General features: G+C 37.4%; 1 protein-coding gene across 5 annotated transcripts in view; it reads right to left on the minus strand.

Moving 5' to 3' along the window:
• The window catches only part of SGMS1 (sphingomyelin synthase 1), a 283,425-nt gene that overhangs the window by 128,950 nt on the left and 136,052 nt on the right, over window positions 1–18,423 (minus strand). For 3 of the 5 annotated variants that reach the window (XM_054572794.1, XM_054572793.1, XM_054572798.1), the window contains 2 exons: window positions 9,802–9,841; window positions 3,658–3,801 (listed from right to left, as the gene is read on the minus strand). The gene's annotated coding sequence lies outside the window, so the exon portion shown is untranslated. The remainder of the gene's footprint in view (window positions 1–3,657; window positions 3,802–9,801; window positions 9,842–18,423) is intronic. The other 2 variants (XM_054572796.1, XM_054572795.1) reach the window with 1 other exon arrangement.

Consider the following 18,423-nt stretch of genomic DNA (forward strand, 5'->3'; position numbering starts at 1 on the left):
ACCCAGGTTTAGCCCATGTGACACATTTAGCCAAAAAGAAAAGGGGGGGGGGAGGTAAATGCTTAATTAACTTGGACATGAAGCACCCATTACATTTAAGCAGGTAGCAGGGCTCGAACACCTGCAACTCAGGATTTGAGAAGTTTTATCTCAGTACGGAAAAACTGAAGTTACTTATCATAGGTGAGTCACTTCAGCAAAAGAAAAAAGGTTTCAAATTTTCTAGGTCAAAAGAGAATTTCTAGTGCTCCCTTCCTGCACAACATCTGTACTGGGCAATTTATACACCAGGTTCATTGTATGGTGTGACAGAGGAAGTCGTCTGGGTTTTCTCATCATATTCTTAACCACCAGTAGTTATTTTATAAGATGTATGAAAACTAGTGGCAATTATAAAGTTCTTGTTTATGTTAACACTTCTGTCCTATCACTGCGGCCTAATTTGAAGAGGCACTAACTGAACTGAATGAGAATAAGATCTACCTAATAATTGGATGGAATAACCTATGCTATTAACCATAGTGGATACTTTGTAGGCACTTCTTAGCATGTTGCAAAAGAATATTTTAAAAGAGAGAAAATGTGAAGTTATACTACATAAAAATGAATCCAGAACCCTATAATTCTAATTCTGTACTTTTTAAAGAGGTAGACATATTCATATCAATAAAATCTGGAAGCATCCACACCAAAATATTTCAGTGGCTACTTCTGAGTGGTGTTTTGTATTTTCTTGTTTTCAATGTTTACCAAATTTTCTATTTAGAATCAGAAAAAACACACATTAAAAAAATGCTTACAGTAAAATTGATACAGTATACCTGGAATTTTAAGATGTGTATATTTTATAAATTGATACAGTATACCTGGAATTTTAAGATTTGTATATTTTGTAAATTGATATAGTATACCTGGAATTTTGAGGTTTGTATATTTTGTAAATTTTGAGATTTACATGTTGACTATAAATGCGTGGACTGTCCTTAACTGTGTGATTGGCCAACTCCAGTCCCAACTGCTTTGGAAGGGACAGCTGTTCAAGCAGCTGCTAAGGTGAGTTGAGTCTAATTGCTCCTGGCAACATAGGAAGGGCATTGTGGGAAATGACATATGGTGGGAGTAGACACACCTCCCAGGTCTCAAGAATGGCTCAGTCCCATTATAAACCAGAATTGTCACTATTTGGACGCAGCCTCCTCAGTGACTATACCGTAGAAGCCACCACTTCTGTGCGGATGAGGCCTCTTTACTCGTTTAAGACTGCCTCTCTATTAATGCAAAGCATAAAAAAATGCTTGGACATGTGTGCAATCTAATTGTCACTGCTGAATGTAATCAACAAGGCAGAATGATTGTTAAAAGCACAGGTCATGAAATCAGACAACTCAAGGCTTAGGTCCTGGCTCTACCATTCTCTAACTGCATGAGCTTGGGCAAGTTTTATAATGTCACAAGCCCTCAGTTGATTCATCTTTCAAAGAAGGTTGACCACACCTACCTCCCAAAATTTTAGTGCAAATTTAAAATATTTATCAGTATATTTCCCTGACTGGTGTGTCTCAGCGGGTTGGGCATCGTCCCATAACCAAAATGTCGGTTCAATTCCTGGTCAGGGCACATGCCTGGGCTGCGGGCTAGGTTCCTGGTTGGGAGTGTGTAAGAGGCAACCAATCAATGTTTCTCTCTCATCGACATTTTTCTCCTTCTCTTTCTCTCACCCATCTCCTCTCACTAAAAATAAGTAAATAAAATATTTAAAAAATAAAAAATAAAATAAAATACAGGGTCTGACTGAAGTTAAAGGCTTGCTTGAGTGTGGTAGTAGGGTAATATTATGGGTGTAATAATTTATAGTTTTAATTTGTACACTTCACTTAAAATGTCATATGGTGTGCTTGAGTATGATATTGTTATGTTACAGAATTATATGCTTATGATTTTGTAATAAAAGAGTTTGTAAAAAAAATGGGGCATTATTTGTGCCAGACCCTGTATTTATCAGTCTATACAGCATGTTGTAATTTAATGAAAATATTTTAGAAGCCTAAATACATATGACTTTCAAATCATGTAGCCCACTATTGAAAAACTAAAGTAGACACTATTTATTTTTAAACTCAAACTTAAAACTCACATCCTTCAGGGCAAGTGTACCGGCTATATACACTGAAAGTGATCCCTGAGCCATCACTAAGCACTTGAATAGATGTTCCACATATTAAAGGATTCAGGCTCTGAAACCACATTGTGAACTATACAAGATTTTGGGCAAAAACTCATCATTCCTCTCCTATATCATCTTCACTAACGCTATACTGAAGGGATATGAGTAATGGTGCAAATGAAGTCACAGATACTGTCAGATTGTAGTAGGAACATAAAAGTCTACTCCCGTCTCCTATACTGGCCTCATAATCACCTCAGAATGTATCAATAACAGCATCTAGCCTATGTCAGAAAAAGGGCATTTTTTAATAATGTCTCAATCCAATGATATACGCTCAGTAACATTATGAAACAGTTAATTGCTGAAAATATTTAATTTGATATACTAACTAAATGTTGTAAGTAGAGTTATAAACCAAATAAGATGCCATGAAATGGGAGAAAGCAGAAAATAATAGTGAAAAAAAGTAAAGCAGAAGATTAAAAATTTTACGAGCATTAGAATATTTTTCAAACCCTGCTTCAAAAAGGGGAGAAGGCATGGTGTGCTGTCTGCACAGCACACAGTGAGACAGACAGACCTAGTGCTGACTCCAGATTTCTGTCACATACTCTCTGGGAAATAGTAGGCCAGCTGTTTAACCACTTAGAACCTTGGTATCCTCATCTAGAAAATTAAACTTATTTAATGTTTTCATGATGGTATGATGGCCAGAAATGTAAAATACTCAGCATTTTATAGTGTTTTATATTGGTATGTGAAAATTAAAAAAACAAACCTTAAAGGATCAAGGTGCTATACAACATGACATAGGCTATGCCATCAAAAAAAAGCCAGTGCATCAAAAACCAGACACCCACTGAAGGTCAGAGGACATGAAATAATGAATGACCCTGACCTTAACGTAAAAGTTATTGAGAAGATAAGAATTAAAGACTATAAAGCAAGAAAATGAAGTAACCAGGTAACACCGTAATGTGGGGTTGGGGTCAAGAAGACAAACAGGTGAAAGTTAGTGACTAACAGGGAATCAGTCAGTCGGACACAGCCACCAACCAATCAGATACAGCTTTGATGTCCTTCAAGGTAAGACTAAAGCCAATAAATAACAGCTGATTCAAAGGACTCACATTCACAAGCTTTGATACCGACTGCCCCGTTCCCAGAAAAGAAGGCAGTGAGGTCTGGCTAGAACTCTGTTACCACTTTCATCTGCCCAGACTCTAGTGTTGCCTCTATCATCTTTGTTTTTTCCCAGAAAAATAAAAAGGACTCTACACAAGCTGAGTCAGAACTGCTTAAGAAAGAAATAAGAGTGACATGCCACTACACAGTCAAGTTTAGAGAACAATGGCCACTAGTGTATTTGAGACCACAGGATGAAGTCCTGCCCTAAGAACGGCCTCCCTTCCCAGACAATGGCTCAACTTGACTTAGGACGGTAGAGTGAGTCACGCTACATTCAATCCAAGCTCTAGGCTATGACATACCTCCAACAGCCACTGTTACACATTTATCGACAGGTTCCTTTAAAATTATTCTCATGTACGCTTCCTGAGGCAGGGTCTTGTCTTCTGTTTCATAGGTTTCCCAACCAGACACATTTGTCACTCCCAAAGAACTCAATGGTATACCTAAAAGAGAAGAGCAATTTAAGCTTAACCACTTCGGAAATGAAATCACAAAATTTTAAAGCTGAAAGAGAGCTTATAAATCCAGCAGACTTCACTATAAATAAAAGCATTAAATTATTAGATTGAAAACAAAAAGTTCCCAATTGACCTTTACCACCACCCATCCCAATCTTTGAGCGATCTTTTTCCCTCCCTCCCTCCCTCCCTCCCTCCCTCCCTCCCTCCCTCCCTTCCTTCCTTCCTTCCTTCCTTTTCTCTCTCCCTCTCTCTCTCTTTTTCCCTTTCTCTCCTCCCTTGCCCCTCCCTCCCTCCTCCCTTCCTTCCGCGTTGTTGTTATAAAATATACATAACATAAAAGCTACCCCATCTTTTCTTAATTAAAAACTAAAGTCTGTACACTTCTATCACATACAGGTATTTCTTTTATATATTTACTACCATTAATTGTCAAAGAATAACTGATTTTGACAAATTAAGTACAGTAGCATCAATATGAAAGCAAAAGGTATCTGATATCCTCCTCACAAGTTAACTGATAAAAAAGATGGTCATTTCTCTGAGACCCAAATATTACCCTCATAAATAATACCTTTTATAGTTACATATGTGAAAATTGGTCTTGCATAACCAGGAAGCTAGAGATAATGCTTTGCATATGACAAAGAAATAGAGAAATTGTTGTTCATTTAGTTCCTCATTTATAGTCATTTGTACTTGCATGTGAAAGGAGGAGGAATCTAATGGTAGCTAGCAAGATAGCATTTTAATTTTATCATGTTTCATTTAATCAATAACATTCTACTTTTCTCCCTGGAATAATCTATTAGAAATGGGTTCTCAACCCTTTTCAGGATCATATAAGCTCCACATCACTGAGCACCTGATGAAAGCTAAGCCTATTCTACTGCCACTCAAATTCACAAGGATCCTGAATTCTTTGAGTCCATCGCTGGACCCCAGGGTAAAAACCCTAGGCACTTCAACATACCAACCTGAGTTAATTTCCCGAGCCAACTGACGGGTTTAACTCTGCTAGGAAACAATTTTTGGAACAACAACAACAACAACAACAACACCCACTCTTGATTGTCCCTGAGGACCTTGTTATTCCAGGCAATCCCTTATTTAATCATTCTTCATCCTGTCAGAAATAGTGCTACACCTATAAATAAAAAAATATAATAGAAAGCCACTGTCACAGCCAACTAAAAATAACATAGGACTCTCTTGCCATTATCTTAGTTTACAGGTATTCAGTTAAAGGTTCAGAGTAAAAAATATTTACATAAAAGAACATCATCTGATAATACCAACATATTATATACACCTAAAGATAAATCAAGGGGTTCCCTCCCAAAAAGTTTATCTCAGGAAATAGGGTGCCATCTTATATTCAAGACCTCACTAAGACTCATATTAAAAACAAAAATCTCAGGTTATTTTGAGTAATAATTAAATAATTAATGCCAGCTTTGGATATTTACATGGCACCTGACACAGAAACTAGTTAACAAAAGGAAGCAAAGGAATAGATTGAACAACTATTTTTGGAGGTAAGACCTGACACTAGAAAATATGAGATATTATTTTTTAAAATCCTCTTAAGTATCATTTAAAAAAGCAATAGACAGCCAATGGAATAGGGTTGTTTATCTCTGCTTCTTTCTAAATCTCCATTAAAATTATAGTAAGGAGAGAGAAAGATATAAATCTATAAAGACAAAAAGAGCAGCAAAGTATATTTGAGCAGGCAACAGACAATAATGGTAATTTTGGAAGCTGAAAGCAGAAATGACTGTTGAACTGAGCAGAGCAGGCTAGGACCTTGCTGCGTGAGAAGCCAACAAAAAGCCAGCTTACTGCTCCATGATAAGACTCAGGAAATGGAGCTGCCAGTTTCCAGGAAGGAGAAGGTAAGGGGTAGAAAAGAGGGGACTGACTGAAAGGCTATATAGAAAGCAGTTAGACCCGTACCTTACACCATACATAAAATTAGTTCAAAATTGATTCAAGACCTAAACATAAGGCCTGAAATTGCAAAATTTCTACACACACACACACTCTCACATACACAGGGCAAAAATCTTCATGACTAGATTTGGCAATGATTTCTTGGAAATGACACCAAAAGCACAGGCAACAAAAGCAAACATAGACAAACAGGACTACATCAAACTGAAAAACTTCAGCACAGCAAAGGAAATAATCAGAATGAAAAAGCAACCTAAAAAATGGGAGAAAATATTTGCAAATACACACACACACACACACACACACACACACACACATTGAGTGTGTGTATGTATGGTTAATATCTAGAATATGTAAAGAATTCCTATAACTCAATACCAAAAACAAATAACCCAACCTAAAAATGGGCAAAGAACTTGAGTAGATATTTCTCCAAAAAAGATATACAGATGGTCAAGAAGCATATGAAAGGATGGTAAACATCAATATCATTAGGGAAATGAAAATCAAAACAAAATGATATATCATCACCTCACACCTGTAGAAGTTGCCACTATTAAAAAAAAAAAAAACAGAAAATAACATATATTGGCGAGAAGTGGATAAAAGGAAACCCTTGTGCACAGCTGGTAGAAATGTAAAATTGGTGCAGCCACTATGGAAAACAGTATGAAGGTTCCTCGAAAAATTAAAAATAGAACTACACTATGACCTAGCAATTCCACTTCTGGATAAAGAAAGTGTGGTTTCTTTTTTCTTTTCCAGACTATAAATGTAATCTTTTTTTTTCCAGACTAAGTTTTGTTTATTTCACAAAGAGTTGAGATATCATTTGAAAATCAAAGTAATCCACCGTATTAACAATAAAGAAAAAAGATATAAGATTATTATAATAGTTCATGAAACAAAATTTGATTAAAAAACCATCACCCATATATAACATTATTTTTAAAATAAATCTTCGAAAATTATAAATAGATGGTAACTTCCTTAACCTAATAAAACATAGATACAAAACAGAAACTATAGAAAACATATACTTAAGATGAAAATTTGAAAATCTGCAATCACGAATGAAGTAAGAGTGCTAGTTACCACTACTTCTGTACAACATGTTTCCTGATCTTTGTGACGAAGCAAAGAATAGACAATAAAAATCAATTAAAAGTAATATTACTTATTCTCAGAAAGAAGGAAATCCTGTCATATGCTATCACATGGAGAACAGGGAAGACATTAGGCTAAGTAAAAATAAGCTAATCACCAAAGGATTAATACTGTAAGATTCTACTTATATAAGGTATCTGAAGTAGTCAAACCCCTAGAAACAGAAAGTAGAATGGTGGTTGCCAGAGTCTGGGGGCAGGAGGAAAAGAAGAGTTGTTCAGTGGGAATAGAGATTCAGTTTTGCAAGATGAAAAGGTTGTAGAGATCTGTTGCATGACAATGTGAGTATAATTAACACTATTGTACTATCCACTTAAAATGGTTATCATGGTAAATTTTATATGGTTTGTGTTTTCTACTACAATTTTAAAAAATAAGGAGATTATTGTGGATTACCTAGGTGGGTCCAATGTAATCACAGAGTCCTTAAAAGTGGAAGAGGGAGGCAGAAAATGAGGTCAGAGGAATGCTGACCTACTATTGTTCCTTTAAAAGCAGGGATGGGGACTGAAGGCCAAAGAACGCAGCCAGCCTCTAGGAGATGGGAAAAGCAAGGGAAGGATTTCTCCTCTAGAGCCCGTAGCTCCACTGACATCTCAAGTTTAGCCGAGTGAGATACACATCAGACTTCGGACCTACACAATGTCACAATAATAAATTTCTATTGTTCTAAGCAAAAAATAATTGATAGCTAGATATATATAGATGATGATATAGATACAGATAGATATAGACAGGTATAGGTAGGAGGGGCAGTTAGAACCCCAGATCTTCCTCCCACCTGGTAGAGCCAGACAAGCTATCCCTACTCCCATACCAGGAGGCAGTTTTTCTCCAGAGAAAGTAATACAGCAAGACTTCAGACTCAGAGGCATCAAATAAGGCCGAAAGAGAAGCATTGAGATCTCATCATTTACAGGCTTGGATGGTGAGACCTCTGGCTCCTTTCCCCCTACACTGCTCCCTCAAATCCTCACAGGTAAGCTTTTAGCATTTTGGAGAAACTGAAAGATTAAAAAAAGAGAAAGCCTGCAGATTCTGAGATCTGTCGGAGTCACCACCTCTAATGACCAGGTCCCCACCCAAAGACCCTATAGTAAAGCCCACGAGGCAACAGATTTCTCGTCCACTTCTTATTATCTCACTCCTAAATATAAACAGAAAACCAAAGCCTCCCCATTCATTTGAGAAAAGCTTCTAACATTAAAATCAGGGACCAAAACTAGCTGATAGAAAGAGGGAACACCGGAAAAAGAAAAGGGTAAAAAGCACAAAAAAAAAAAATCCCCAGGAAAATAATTCAATTCATAATCTAAAAAGAAAAGAGAAAATACTGCATCCGTGAAATAGAGAATCTTATTTAAAGAAAATACTAAGAGACCAATTGAAACATTAAATTTGAAATTACAGATATGCTAGCAGAAAATAAAAGTTCAATAAATACTAAGAAAACTTCTCAGAAAGTAGAAGAAAAACACAAAGAGATAAAAAGTGACTAAGAAAAGACTAGAAAATTAGAGAATTAAACCAGTAGGTCCAAATATCCAACTGACAGACTTGCAGAAAATAGAGAATAAGATGGAAAGGAAATTATCAAAGCAATAGTACAGGAAAATTTGCCAAATTTAAAGGACATGAGTTTCTGAATTGAAATGACTGTGAACATCAAAAAACCATTAAAACCATTAACATGAAATTTCGGAATTCTGAGGATAAAGAAAAGTCAAACATTTTCCAGAGAAATAAAACAGCTCACACACGACCAACTGTGAAGCAGAATGACCTGCGACGTTTCGCCGTAAGTATTACAAAGTACAACCATGAACAAAATAGAGTCATAAGAAAGTAAATGTTAAATATTGATTTAACCATGGACCGTAACATGACTGCACCCAGAGAAGGGAGAAACAGTAACAGTACGTGTATAGTGAGATTAAAGGGTTGTATATGGGAGGCAAATCCTCAGCTGGTAATCAGTGTATCTGTCTAAAATTTAAACAAATCACTTAACAGCACTTACAGCCTTCACTGTGTTGTTTAGGAATAGGTAGGTGAACACCAGAAAATATAACTAAGAGTGGAAAAGGGCTACCATTGGGTAAAGGAGGAATGGAAATTCAAAATGAACAAAGAATGGATATTACACGGAGTAGGGCAAAAGTAGATTTACAGTTGTTCATATGGAAAATAATACAATAATAATAAATAATACAAGAATAAACTGTTTTGTATGCTCACAGCGGTAAACCTACTTTTGCCCCATCCTGTAGCATTATTTGAATTTGAAACCATGTGCATGCAATTACCTCAAAATAAATAAAACAAATTAATAAATAGATGGAGGGAAGGAGGGAGGGAGATTTAACAAAGTAAATCTACAAATTGTCATACAATGGAGGTCTCCAATGTTCATGTGCACAGAAAATAGTGAAAAATAACAACTAACATTTTGCAAATGGTCACCTGTGACTTGAAATAAAATTTACAATTATTGCACCATACATGAATTTCAAAAGTGCTGTATCACAAACTAAAATGATAACATCATGTAGAAAATGGTATTGGAGGCTTCAAAAATGTGACTCCAATAATGAAGACACTGATATCAAATATGTATATTAAGTTGGAAGAAAATTATTCTGAGATAGAAAAAAGCATTACTGTTTTATATAAAATGTGATTAAATATACCTACACAACTAAATTAAATGTTATAAATGTTTATTATTACATCTATATTCCTAAACCATTCCTTACATGTTCAAGATAGCCACAAAAATTGTTTAGTTCTTCTCAGTGGGAAAACATGGGGAAATATAAATGAAGCATTAAAAAGTACATAAAAAATTAAAAATCCATTTACCTGATTCATGCTATTTTTCTTCATTGGCTTTCTTTCCAATCTAGGAGAAAAATAAGTAAATTAAAGTTCATTCTTCGGGCAGTAAGTTGCTTTTAAGGAAAAACCTAAAATCCAAGGTAGCTATTATTCACTTTTTGTTCACTATCCAGAGTAAAAATTGTTCTTTCCCACTTCCTAGATAATTTCTGTCATGGTGTTCAAAGTAGGCTTTACAAGGCAAAAGCAGAAACAAGCATGTGCATCCAATGCCAATAAATAATTGCACACCAGGTATATCTAAATGGTATATAATATGAGTTTTAAAATCATAGACTTAGGAATTATCTTTTGTCCATTCAGGTATATAACTGCAAAGTAACATTATAGAGAAAGATAAAGCAGCAACAACGCACATTTTTCAAACTGTAAGAGTTACAACTGTGGGTGAAGGGGGTAGCAACATGTTTAAATTTTCATTTTTATCAGAACACAGTCAATAACAAGTGGAACAACTAGAGTCTGTGCACATATTTGTATGATCAAAGAGCTCATAGGCTTTACCCCATATCACCTGAAAGGCTTAGACAAGCTTCCTCATTCAATTTCATGAAAGACGTTCTCAACAAAAAATGAACTACAACCCTGTGAAAACACATGTGAATATAGAGTTATGCGCCACTTAACAGGAATATGCTCTGAGAAGTGTGTCATTGTGCAAACGTCACAGCATGCACTTACACAAACCTAGGGGGCATAGACTGCTATCGTCATTGAATGTGCTTTACTTTTACAGGACTGGTAGCACAGTGTGTCTGTTTATACCAGCATCGCCCCAAACAAGAGTAACTGTGGTGTAACCCTGAATAGTTGGCTTTTCTTTTTGGAATGCTTAAGCTTTGATTGTCCAGCCCAGGCCTCCACTTCAAAGAGGCGTCCCTTCAAGGAAGGCTATCTGGAATAAACACATTGAGCCACAAGGCTAGAAAGAGCCAGGCCACCCCCCACCCCCCAAGTAAGCCACCTTTGTTTTAGAGATCTTGGTTGATTTAGATAACTGACCATTTGAACTACTTGTTTCTTTCTCTTCCTGAGCTTTAAATTCCCAGCCTCATGTTTTAAATTGGCCAGTAAAGCGTAAGCCTGGTCACTAAACCCTAAGCCCCCACTCTGGACACCAATAAAAGCAGAACCTCAGGCCCATGTGCTTGTGCACGCTCTCTCCCCCCACCCCGCCCCGCCTTCCTGGCTGTGCACCCCCTGGAGTGCCTTGTAGCTCTGGGATGTGTAAGTAAGAAACATTTTTTTCCTCAAAGTTTCCTAATGGTTATTGCTGAAGGGTGTCTTGCAATGTAATAACCTCGAGGGTCAGCCCAGTTAAAAAGGGGAGAGGGTGCCTGGGGGAAATTCCCGGGACCCAGGGTGAATAGCCCATAGCTAAGGACAGACTGAGATGGCACAAACAGCGATTTACCCCGGCACTAGGCAACAGGAATTTTTCACCTCCATTATAACGTCATGAGACCACCCTCTTATATGGGGTCCACCTGAAACATATTATGCAGCGTGGGACAATAATTGTAAAATACACATGTGAATTATAATGCCTGCAGAAAGGGTAGTTTCCTTAAAAATTAAGAAACATTTGTAATAATATTTGTATTATATACAGACAGAAAAGCACAGAAGTCTTGACTGCCTTACACTCAATTTTCCTGCAGTGAACACGTGTGTGACCACCATCCTTTCCCAAAGGTCACCACTGCCCTGACTTCGAATATCACACATGAGTTTAGCCTGTTGGAGAAGGTATTTTTCAGTCCAAGAGTCTAAGAGTCCCAATATCTGGACCAAAATAAAATGCTTTAGGAAGAGAGAAGCAAGCAGTGCAGTCACTGACTGTGAGGGGGTGTTATTTCAGAAAGATGTGGATGTGTCTGAGGAACGTGGTTTGACTGGCTGGACGGTTGTCTGAGGTCAACTTGCAAGTTTTCCAGAGACTGTAGGATAGAGAAGATATTTTATGATGTAAACAAAAAGGAAAGGGCCTTTTATTGTCTAGGATGAATGTACTGCTGAGGGTGAGATAGGGGAAGGGAACAGAGGGAGGAGCGCAGTGGGGCACAGGGCATTTGGGCCTCCTTTCCATAGGTACAAAACAGCTACAAAATAAAGATAATAGACACCAGTATGTGCTAGAAGCAAGACTGTTCCTAATGCATCATCATCTCATTTGATCTTCCAACTGCTATGACACCTATAGACAGATAAGGCGATTGTCTCAAAGCGGCTAAGTATGTGCCCCAAGTTCAACATCTAGTAGAAGAGGCAAAGCTGTTCCCCTTCTCAGCTTCTATGCAGGACTAGAAACACCAAAAACAAAAAGGAAAATTTCACAGGAAAGAGGCCATTGTAATTAGATAGAGAATACGCTGTACTGTCCCCACCAATGAATCATTTAAAGAAAAAGAACCAAGTAGTCCAGGGTCCACAGTCATCTGAATTACCAAAAAATTGAAGGTTCTGTCACTTGCAAATTAGGACCGCTTATCTTCCTGTAGCTCAAAGTAGACATTTCAAAAGAAATCCTTACACTCTGCACGGCCTGATTTTCTGACATGTTAACTTGTTTTATCTCCCTGTATGCTTCCCCATCGCAGTGTGGAAAATCAAAAGAACATGATGCCCCCAGAGAAAGTCACAGATGCAGACAGGCAGATTAAACAGAAAATCATGAAGGAAACCGTGCTCCACCTTCCAAGGGCATGCCAATCTGCAGGAATATGTAATTTTATCATAAGTATTTTAAAAAAGCAGTGGCCAACACGGGAACAGAGTTCCAAGAAGGAACTTTCTAATTCTGCTGCTTGGGACAGAAAGGAAATAAAATATCTAAATAAGTTTATCTAAGACTGTATGTGAGGTACCTACAAAAAGGCTTATGGTTAAAAAGGGCTTCCTGCATCCTCATCGATAAATCCAAAATAATATGCCAATGACAATGACTATGAGGGTCAGACAGCATGAAATTCTTTACCTTTAATTCTACCAGAAGCCTGCAAAGGAGGAAGGGTTAGGATCCCCAGCTTCTCAAATGCAGACATTGAGCCCAGAGAGGTTATATAATTTATCTAAAGTGGCAAAATTGTTGAAGGTCAAAATGTATCCAAGTTCACACTGCGAGGAAGCAGAAAAGGGTTCCAAATCATACCTGCTGGGAACAGTTTTGGTTTAATGAGAAAGCAACCAAGTCTGCTTTTCAGTTCCAAATCATACACTGATTCTCTCACTATTTTCTGGTTTCCAATTGCTTCTGATCTGTCCTGAGTAAAGGATAATGACACTCCTTTCCCCTGCGAGAAGGGGGAAGTGTCTTGTTAGCCAGTGGCTTGAGGACAGGAAACCAAAACAGGCCAGGGTGAACTCTGTTTACAGAAGATAACTAAAGATAAATTTATCTTTAACAGATAACTGCTAAAGTTGCTGAGAACTCTCTAAAGGGGCAGGCTTGATTCTACAGGAGACACATGCTGTGAGGATAGGACAGCAGAAGCGTTTTCCAGGACTAGTGCATAAGCAACTCAACTATGCACACCTTGCAGGTAAAGCACCCAGAGGGAAAAATACCCAAATTACACGTGCAAGGCTATGGCTCTAAACATTCAATTAAATCTGAGTACAGGAAGGCAAGAATCTTTCTAGACATTAACCCAATGACATTCAAAAGAACACTGGGGGAAGGTGGGGCAGAATAATGTCCTTTCCCTCATTCACCGTAATTCTGATATAGCAATATTTAAACTCCAGTGTGTTTACTAACAGTGATCGTGTCTCCAGCAAAACCACACTGTTGCAGGAGAAGCTTAAAGAGCTCAAAGGAAAGAGTGTGAGAAGCAGGGCTAAGGAAGCAAAGATTAAAGATTACATCACTCTGCAAGGCATGGCAAACTCCCGCTTTACAAGCCCATGTCTGTACAGCCAGTCCTTTCCAAGCTCATTACTTCTTCATAGACCAGGGAGGGCAGTGATTTCATTTTGGGGGCCAATGGGATTGATTGACTGAGTGGCAGTCTAGGAAACACCACTAGGAGACAGAGCTGAAATCAACCGCCACTGTCCACCACGCCAACATGACACACAGATCGCAGCAGGCGAGCTTCATTTTTGGCAGCCCTGTCCTAAACTCTAATTACAATGTAGTTGTTTCTTCTCAGGAGAAAGATGGTATATAATTAGACATGAATAATTTAGAGAGATTAATAACAGCATAATGTTGATTTAATTCTATTTTTCTATTTTTATTTTATCTCTCTATTACAATTACACTTTGTTAGAAGAGTAAAAGCACTGAAAAGTTACTCATTCTCACTCATAAATAGCCTGTTATGCACATAAATCTTGGTTTAAAAGAATACAAAATCCAAAGTACAAAGTTAGTGCTTTCTTCCTCTAAGGGCTAACTCTCAAATCAACACAGTTTGGCTGAGCCTCTTCTTTCCTTCCTCGGCTTGGGAAGAACCATTACAATCTATCACGATGGAAAGATTCAACTACAGCTGAAAAACCCCAGGCACCTCCTACCAAAAAACTAGTGCTGAAAACCTGAGTTTGAACTCAAGGCAAACAACCAGCCTCTCCCTCTCCACAAGGAGGAAAGGAACCTAGTACCTTCCTTGGCCTGAAGGAACTTTATCCCTTCATTCAGCAAACAGTTATTGATTGAGATATGTAAAGAGTGGCTTCCCTGAAAGAGGTCTCATTTTGGCAAGGGGAAAAAAACGTGTAAACCAGTATTTACATTTCTACACAGCACCTAATACTATGGAGGTAAATATCAACATCGACACACACAAGCACTCCCCAGGTAGTGGCCAGGCACAGTTCCTGGACACTTTACGTACTTCATTTTAGTCCTTGAATCAAGCCTGTGAGATGTCAAATGCCTTCTCCTATTTACTGATGGGAAATAGTATGTATGGGACACAAAAAAGCATTTTCCAAACAAGAAGAGTATTTTTTTTGTTCTAATTAAATCTTCAGATACTCCACCCTACCTTCAAATACAAACCTTACTCCCTATCTTACCTTTTACAAGCAGCCCCAAAATAGTCTCAGGTTCCCAAAACTTTTACTGAGAAATCCACAAACTGAAGAAATAATTTTCTAACAGGTCCTATTTTCAAGGGCCCTCTGATGTGCTAATAAAATCTTCCTCAATCTTCCTCATATGTTATTCAATCACAGCTCCTTGGGGGCAAGAACCATATTTTATCTGCGCCTATTATGTCCTCATTACCTAGGACAGAAATTAGAAAGCACCTAACAAAACCCCATTCATGTTCATTATCAATTATATCACATCAAGTTTCTTAGTTCAGCCCAATCAAGCCATCTGGTTCACCCACCTTTACTTTCCACACTTACTCATTATTTTCAAAACAGGATTACTACCCACTCTCAAAAGATGTATTCATTGCTAAATGTTTGCTCCAGCAGTTCCTGTAATGTCCTTCCCCTAGCCCCGTTCCTTACCTGTTAATCCCTGCCCATCACCTGGTTTAGAAAGAACAATGGAAATGTATTTGCAATGATGGAGGAATTGTCCACTTGATCTTCTTTGACTTAATAAAACCATTTTTTTCCCCGCAAAATATCACATGAGCATCCAGTAAATTCTGGATTGGTAACTGCTTCCACATAATAGATGATTATAATATACCTTCCATTAAAACCATCTTTACATGGTCTTACAAGCCCGTGTCTGTACAGCCAGGCTTGTACAGACACTATCAAAAAATTTTAATTAAAATAGGATCAAAAACTGTTAATCCTTTAAAGTGATTCTCTAAACTAGATCTAACCACTTGTTGTCCAAGTAGCCTCCCTTTGAAAGAGCCACACTATCGCTCAACTACACAGAAAGCCTCATAGGCATAGGCTATGTCATATCCCAAACACATGGTTTGTGCTGGTCAGCAATTTAATAAATACTTTAAAAACTAATCTAAATACCTTGTCTTTTGAACCTAGATTATTTTTAGATATTGAAAAGAATAAATATTTAATGAAAATTAATGAAACTCAGAACAATAAGAACTTCCTAATTCCCTTTTCAAATACTTTGAAGTAATTTATGTCTTCAAAAGACAATTGAGCATGGAAAGCAAGCTACCAAAATAAACTTTGCAAGTCACAAAAGCTGCCTTTTGTGTTCCTAAAAAAGGCAAAATTTAGCTGGCTAAAAAGAATATAAGATGGACTGTAAGGGCATCCCAAATATATTCCAATATAGAAATAAATTAAAATATTAAATACAGTTCCAGGGCAGATTCTGAGAAATGTTTTAAACCAAGAATCAAGTAACTTACTGAAATCGGCCTTGTAATAGACATAATTTAGGGTTTCTATTTGCCACCCCTATTTTGGGGGGATTCTGCTCCCCCTGAAGCTTCGTTGCCATCTTCTGCACCATCCGATACAACCCCCAACACACAGCCCTAACACAGCCCTCGCTGTCTGGGCCTGGAAGGACACCTGACCAATAGGTAGCCATTCATAGGCTGGCCAGGAGCCTCTGATTTGTGTTGAGTGTCACAAAAAAAAAAAAAAAAAAATTGGCGGGGGTGGGGAGAGTCAACCAATCAGATTTTCTGCATCAAGAACTGGAATCAAGAAACCGAAAGGAAGTTGCCAGTTACCTCTTCAGGCCATGTCTGCCATAGAAAGTGAGAACTGAACCCAAGCCAGTTCCTAATATGTGATTCTCACATCTACCTCCTGGTCACCGCCTGAATCCCCCTGCATTTCTTAAGTGACACTGACCTAGTTTTGGCAACCGAAAACAAAAAAAAGAGAGAGAGAACATCATAGCAACTTCAGTTAAATTTTTATATAAAGACCTTTTAATAACATATTTAGAATAAAGCCACTTTCTTCTTTGAGACTAAATGGAGGAAACAGCTCATACCACTTAGTAAGAAATCTGAGGTCAAATTTCAAAAGAAATGCAGTTTTACTATTTTCACCTTCCTCTCCATTCTGGCCTTTAGGTCTCTCACCTATGAAATAAGGTCAGGTTATGAGAAGGCCTCTTATTTGCCTCCCATGGTTTTTCACCTTCATACGGGCAAGTCTCTGGTGTATCAACAAAGCCCTTTCAGACCAAGAAGCGATGTATTTTTGGACCGTTTTTGGGCAGCAGTAGAAAACATTCCCTATTACCAGGGCTGTCACACGATAAATACCCTATCAAATTCATAATTAGAACTAATATTTTCTTATAAAAATTCTTAAAATGAGTTGCTTCCCAAGGTTTCCCTACTATCGCTAAATATACATAGACTATTAGAAATTTTCACACTATTTTCTTCTGCTCTTTGATGTAAAATATACAGTGACACTAAAATGCCCTGCCTCTCCCTTAGTTTAAAGAAACTAAAAAGCAGAGCACTTAAAGAACTGCCCAGGAATCATTCATCCATTCTCTCCCTGCCCTGATGTCTTACGTGGATATCATAAAAGTAGTAAAACCATGGGTTACAAAGCACTGTCTCCTTCAGGAGGCTCAAAAATCTCCAAATGGCTCCATTATCAAAAAAAATAACGGAGGCTTAACTATCCAGGTAAAAGAAAATTGACTTTCTGGGCTGAATTTTTTTTTAATCTCTTTTAGTTACTGAAAATCTTTGTAAAACGTACTATGATTTTTCTCTTCCTTTCCCTGTTTGCAAGAGTAACATATGTTCTTTGAATGACATTAGTAAATAAGAACACACACAAACAAGAGCAAATTACCAAAGCCTTAGGCCTCAGTCAGATCACTTACCATTTAGAAATACTTCTCCCCAGTTCTTTTTGTAGGGCACCACAAGGACAGGAAACTTTATTTGATCCACCAGGGGGGTTGGGGGGGGCGGGGCGTGGGTGTGGAGGGTGTGTGTGTGTGTGTGTGTGTGTGTGTGTGGTGTTAAATATATTTTTGCTTTCTGTAAATTTTTTGTATATTTTTGCATACTTTATATATTTTTTACACATACTTTTTTGTGTACTTCTTGCTTTATAAATTATTTTATAAGTTTAGAACTATACATACTATTTCATAATCATTTCTCATGTTGTAATATATGGACAAGTTTATAGGCTATTAAACTATTAATATTCTTCTTTTTAAAACACATTTACCCTTTGTCTTCTTCAAGAGATGGTTGATTCACTGCTTTGTCAAGAATTAGGGTTTTCCCCTCCTCCTTCTGATAACATTTTTATTATAAGAGTTCACTATAAAGATTTGAAAAACACAGCAGGGTTTCACCAAAATCGAGAACATAATGCATACTATTTTATAACTTGTTTTCACTAATTTTGTATCCTAAACACTTTCCTATCTCCTCAAATGTACTCCTGGGGTTATTTCCTGACTTTTGTAAACAAGAGTCTCCAGAACACAATTTCACATGACTATCATGAGTCAATGTGAAAGGAAGACTATCAATCAGGAAAACTGATAATTGCAATGCTTTATAGCTATGGAAGGAAGTGTATGTATACAAATTGAGATGAAAAACCCAAGGAGATGCCCTATATCTGTTCTGTGTTATTAATTTATTTTTTTTAAAAGAGTTCTCCTAATTCAAGCTTTCTAATCAG

This window comes from Pteronotus mesoamericanus, unplaced genomic scaffold (assembly GCF_021234165.1).
Source record: "Pteronotus mesoamericanus isolate MK-2021 breed Mesoamerican mustached bat unplaced genomic scaffold, CSHL_Meso_final contig_24, whole genome shotgun sequence".
NCBI classification, from domain to species: domain Eukaryota; kingdom Metazoa; phylum Chordata; class Mammalia; order Chiroptera; family Mormoopidae; genus Pteronotus; species Pteronotus mesoamericanus.